Source organism: Phalaenopsis equestris, unplaced genomic scaffold (genome assembly GCF_001263595.1).
Source record: "Phalaenopsis equestris unplaced genomic scaffold, ASM126359v1 Scaffold000292, whole genome shotgun sequence".
In the NCBI taxonomy this organism is placed as follows: Eukaryota; Viridiplantae; Streptophyta; class Magnoliopsida; order Asparagales; family Orchidaceae; genus Phalaenopsis; species Phalaenopsis equestris.
The window spans coordinates 107413-114084 of NW_018164734.1; positions in this window are offsets into that span (position 1 = coordinate 107413).

The window sequence follows — 6672 nt, forward strand, 5'->3', positions numbered from 1 at the left end:
AATGGACCATTTGGTCAACCTTGACACCAAATTGGTCAAAATGCACCATTTGGTCAATCTTGACACAAAAAGGTCAAACTGGACCAATTAGTTAACCATAGACCCCATTAGTCAAACTTTGGTCAAAAAAGAAAATTTTGAACTAAATTACCACAATATGGACCATTTGGTCAACCTAAACACCAAATTGATCAAATTTGATCTATTAGTGAACTCAAGACCATATGATCGTCCCCATGACCATGAAGTCAACCATAGGCCTGTCGGTCGCCTTTTAAGGAAATATATTCAATTTATATAAATATATATTTATTATTTGATATATATATATATATATATATATATAAGAACCTTTACATACTATGAAGATAAGGAATGGCCAAACTATCCCCATGCAAAAGAAAGGCTAGCTGAGTTGAGGTTGAAGGTACACTTCCCACTGAGATCTGTAGTGTATTCCTCCCCATAGAAGCTAAGCAATGAGCAGGGTCATTGCCTTCTCTAAGAATATGATTAAATTTCACTCTACCACTATTTAGGAAGTGCTTGAGCTTGTTTATCCACCTGAGAATATGCTAAGGAGGAGCTTCTTCTTTTTTCAGTATTATACAGGTGTTGGAATCAGATTCTACTATCAAATGGCTGAACTTACAATGATTAACAAACTTTATTGTCTAATATATGTTATTATCTCTGTCTTCAGTGCATCATTAGCCCAGGTTGGGGAAGAAAAATACAGCAAACAACAGCAAACACTTCCCATGGGAGTTTCTAAAAAATCCCCCAAAGCCAGAAGACTCCCTAGTATAGCTTCCATCAGTATTAACTTTCTGCCAACCAGTAGGAGGAGGGTCCAATGAACCAAAGTTGGTTTGTAGATCTACTGAACTTTCTCATCAGAAACCAAATTATGAAATAAGTTAGGAAACTGTTGGTATTTAATGATTTTCTGAATATAGGAAGTGAAATTGAACACCACAGACCTACCCAAAAGTCGGATATTATCAAACCTTGCTTGATTTCTACTCATCCATATAAACCAAGCAACCATACAAGGAATGATCGACCAATTAACATCTTGCCAGTCCTTCCAGTAGCAAAGGAATTTGTCCCAGCTAACTTTGAGAGTATCAATATTTAACTGATTTAACAGCTCAGACTAAATTCTTTGAGATATAAAACAAGAGTAAAATAAGTGGTCTAAACTCTCTTCTTCAGCATGACATAGGTAACAGCAAGATGGTCCCCAAAAGCCTTCCATTTTCAGAATATCATCAGTTGGAAGTAAGTAATGCAAAAGGCTCCAGCATAAAAAGGACATAGAAGGGGTCAGCCACTTACACCAAATTATTTTTCCCCACAAGACTGGTTGCCACTTGTAGAAAAGTTGAAAAATATAGGCTGACAGTTTCTGGGAGGGAGCTTTCTTAGTAATGATTTTGTCTTTTTTTATCAGGACAAAAGGAGGTATTCTGAACCCATTGCATTTGTTCATCATTTTAAATGGTATTCAACATGTTACAGTTCCATTGATTGTCAAACCAATATTCCTTCACCTTGGGGTTAGGGGAGGAACAAATCAACTTATCTCCATTCCAAGTCCAATTATCTAACCAGAAATTAAGTTGCCCTTCTCCTAATTCCCATATAAACAAATCTTCAGCTGGAGTTCTGACAGCCAATAATTTAGTCCAGAGCCTGGAATCCCTAAGTTTTTTTATAGCCAAATTGGGATGAATAGATCTACTGTACTTCCCTTTCATATAAAGAGCCCAAAGACTGTCTTGGGCCCTAAATTTTATACAAAGTTTGCACAGATTTATGAAAGTAAGCTGCTGGAAGTCTTTAAAACCCAGCCCACTTGCATGAAGTGGCTTACAAAGTTTTTGCCAGGGCAACCAATGAAATTGCTTCTTCTGTCCAGCCCAGAAGAATTTATTAAACATTCTACCCAACAAAACTTGAGTTCATTTCTTCATTGTGAACATATGAAGGGCATATGAAGGAATGACAGTCAAGATACTTTTTAGCAGAGTGATTTTTCCTCCATTGGAGAGGAAGGAATTTGTCCAACATTGCAGTTGAGTTTTGATATGATCAATAACTTCATTAAATTGAGTTTGCTTGGTTCTTCCTTTAATTAGCTGAACCCCCAGATATTTGATTGGTAATGTGGCCCGGCTAAAACCAGTATATTGGACTATCCAATGCTTTATCTATGGATTAATATGAGAGCTAGTTAAAATCTGACATTTCTGTTTGTTAAGATCCATACATGAAGTCTGTTGAAAATGTTTAAGCCCTTGATACAAAGTCTTGACAGCAGTCATTGTAGCTCTGGAGAAAATGATAACATCATCTGCATAAGATAAGTGACTCTCACCAATATTATTCTATGATGATAAGCCCAATAAGGAGAGGAATCAAACATTTGGTTCAGCAGTCTTGATAGATAATCCATGGCCATAATAAAGATAGTGGGTGACAAGGGGTCTCCTTGTTTGATTCCCCTAGAGGTAGTGAAGAAACCATGGCTTTGCCCATTAATTAAAATAGTATGGTTGTTACATTTGAGCCATCTTCTAATTAGATTGATGAAATACCTAGAGAAGCCCCTAGCTGCCAAATTTTCCAAAATGAAGTCCCAGTTGATGGTATCATATGCTTTTTTTATGTCCAATTTGAAAATAATATTACTGCCTCTACATTTTCTATCCAGATCCAACAAAAGTTTCTGAGACAACAAGATGTTTTCAGTGATATTTCTTCCTTTAACAAAAGCCACCTAATTGTTGCTGATAAGTTGTTGGAGGTGGGTTGAAGCCTAGCGACAATGATCTTACTAATAACTTTGGATAGCACATTGTAGGCTGATGGGTCTGAATTCTCCCCAGCTTTTCCTTATTTGATTCTTGGGAATCAGAGTGATGGTAGAAGCAGTGAAATACCTTGGGGGGTCCACTCCCTTAAAGAAGTCTTTTACAGCAGCTATAAAATCTCCACTAATTAGAGGTCAAGAAACCTTATAGAAATTAGTAGTAAAACCATCTGGATCAGCCACCTTGTGTCCATCAATAGATTCTAGTGTTGCCTTAATTTCCCCTTCCAAAGAAATACTGATCAGATCCAAAATTATAGACATACTCCTTGCAGTCAGATAAAAGCTCAGTATTGATATGGGATCTAGAAGATGGTTGATTATTGAAAAGGTTCTGAAAATAGTTGACAGCATCTTGGGCAACAGCCTTTGCATCAGATAAACAGCTCCCTGCAGAATCAGTAATTGATAAAATCATATTACATTTCTTCCTGAAATTAATACATGCATGATAAAAGCTGGAATTTCTATCCCCCTCAATGAATTTGGTAACATCTGCCTATTGCTTCAAGAAACTTTCAGTATAATTAATCTCCATAAGAAGTTCTTCATTAGCTTTATGTACATCCAATTCAGAGTTTACTCCCCTTTGAAACCCCTTTTCCAAATTAAGAACCTTATTCTGAGCAGTAGTTAATTTCTCATGAATATTCCCAAAGGTGTTCCAATTCCACTTTTTCAGGTGAGCAGCAACTTTATTTTGAAGGTGCCACAGATTAATCCAGGAGTTCTCCTCACCATTAGAGCTCCACACCTTAGTAATTTCCCCAAGAAATTTAGGATGAAGAGTCCACATATTTTGAAATCCAAAAGGAGAGCTTTTAGGGCATTCAACATTTTGAATAGAACAAATAAGTGGCCTATGATCAAAGCCATACATTGCAAGATGAGAAATGATAGTAAAAGGGAAACTCTGAAGCCACATAGAATTCCCCAGCATTCTATCTAGCCTTTCCCACATTGAGCCCCTCCTCCAAGTGAATTTTGCACCTTGATAACCCAAATCAAATAAGGCAGGATCAGAAAAAAAAACTCATTAAATCTATTCATAGAAGATACAAGAGGGGGTTTGCCTCATCTTCTTTCAGTAGGGGATGTAACACAATTAAAATCCCCCCCCCCCCAAGAACCCCGCAGGAGAAAAAAACCTCAATTTGCATTAAATCAGCAATACAACTAGCATATATCAAAGTGGCCTACCAATTTGAGCCCCAATAGAGAATTGAATATGAATGAATTGACAATGGCTTTGAAGTACAAACCACTGAAGTTTAGTTCTAGCAAAGATCCAAATCATGTTATTAGAATTAGCAAAATGATTGAATTTAGGAAATTTTTTGAGAATTTTTTGGGAATTCTTTGTGACCATAGGCTCCAAAACAGCAAAACACCAGACTTTATGAATTCTAACAAGTTGTATTAATCTCTTAAGAGATGAGGGGTGAGCAATACCCCGAATATTCCAACATAGGAACTTCATCATTGTGAAAAGGCCCTCCCTTTTCCTCTAGTTCTGGGATATAGATCAATTGGTTGAAGTGAGGAAGGTCCATCAACAGAAGAAACTTCCTGAATTTATTTTGATTCCATCTTACTTTTCTTCTTTTTATGACTTTTCTGAACTTGCCATTCTTCTGTAAGCACATCAGTTAGAACATTTATGGTAGGATCATCAACCTTGTGAGGGTTAATATCTAATTGACTCCCTACACTGTAAACATTCCCCTTCTGTGTTACTTCCATTCTATTATTATCAATAGTTGTAGATGATTGATTTAAAACCAAAGCATTCCCTTGACCCAATTCAATGATTTGCACGGCTAGTTGAGCCACCTCTTCAACGCATTGGACTTCTGTATTCTCCTCATTATCAGGGAAGGATTGAGTTCCCATCTGAATAGAAGCACCTTCTTTTTGGGGCCTAGTAACCTTTTTAGCTGGAGGATGAATTCTATAGCACTTTCCTATAGTATGCCCAAACATTCTACAATGAGGACAATAGTAAGGTCTTTGTTCCACCACAATGTCCACAATGTTTTGCCAAAACCACCACAATGTTTTGCCAAAATCCTTCTTCTTTAGTGCCAATCCACACCCTATTCACATCTAGGAGTGTTACATCTCTTTCTATTAGTATTCTAGCCCCAACAGGTCTAGCCAAGTTATAGGTTGGAGCATCCACCTTCAAAGGGCAGCCAAGTGCATGACCAATATTAAATAACACATTTTGATGATAAAACTGAATACGGAGGTTGGGTAGTTTGAACCATATAGGAACAATAGGAGGTTCCTTGCTAGGATCAAACCTTGGAGTCCACTTATTAATTTCATTGGAGTGTCAACAATCAAGAGAGACTGTTTGGCCAAAATTCTAGCTTAATCTTCTTCATTTGATAATTTGATTAATAGGAGTCTGCCATCCATTAAACCCAGCTTCCAGGATCCAGTGAGGTTTATTTCTTCAAAGAATTTTCTGACATTATCCATATTTGGATGTCCAAACTGAAATTTTCCAACTAGAGTGAATTTAATTGTATCATTCAATGAGAATGGATTTCCTATTCAATGAGAATTGTATCATTCAATGAGAATGGATTTCCTCAGGGGTAAAAAGAATGGCAGGTTCACCATCTTTTAAGCCCAGGGGGTTAACATATGGGGCAAGACCCTTTTCCAACAACAACATCATGGAGAGCTTGGGAAAAAACTAGATGTTCAAATGATTTGGGAATTAGCTGTCCATTGCCAACAACACCAGCATAAGTAGCTTGTGTCCATTGAGCATTAACTTCTACATCAATGGGATGAAACTCCATTGAAGAAACTATAAGCAGACATAATAAGGAAAAAAGGAGAGCTCACTATCAAACCTCTTCACAGCTAGAGGGGAGACTGAAGAAATTAAACTTTTCCACAACCAAAACCAATGAAACAGTAACCTCTACCAAGAATCCACCAAATCTTGACCAAGCTCAGTGAACCACACCTTACCACCTTCAGTAAAGGCATTGGATTACACCTATTATGTTGTCCCAAACACCACCACCTGCAGTGCCGCCAGCAGGAATCCACCAGCTCACAAACCCTAGCAGAGCAAAAACCTCTGCCATTTTCTTGTATATAAGTATATGTATATATATATATATATATATTCAGGATGGTGGCGGAAGGAACTACTCAGCTAGGGTTTCTGCGAAGAGGATGGAGCTTGGCAGCTATTCTCTGAAGAAGACCCTTAGGGGTAGTGTGGGAGAGGTTTCTAAGCCTTTTCTATCTTTTGGAGGGTTTCTTGGCTTTCAGCTTTCCCGGGCTTTGGGTTTTCAAATCTGTAATTTACTGGTCCATTAAAGTTTTCTATTCTCAAAGGTTGATGCTTAGAAGCGGAATTTTTTGGGGGATACCCAAAGTATTTTGGAGCTTGTTTGGGAACCTTGTGAGTTTTAGGTCTATAACCTATAAATAAGATGCCATAAATATGAATAATTATTTAATTTTACTAGATAGCTCTGTAACCTATAAATAAGAGGCCATTTTCTAATAAATGAGTAATAAAATTACTCTCTCAAAACTCTGGTGTTACTGCACACTCTAGTAGTCTCTGAATCTTTGTTTGTTCATCTCGTCCGTCCAACATTCTATATATTAGGTGTGATCAAGATGACATACTTGAATTCAACAAAATGTTACTCTAGATTTATTTTTTATCATTTGTTCAAAAAGAGGAATATTTATAATCCTTAATTAGAGTCCAGTAAAAAAAATTCAAAAAATCGTAAATAATTCTCATCAATAAC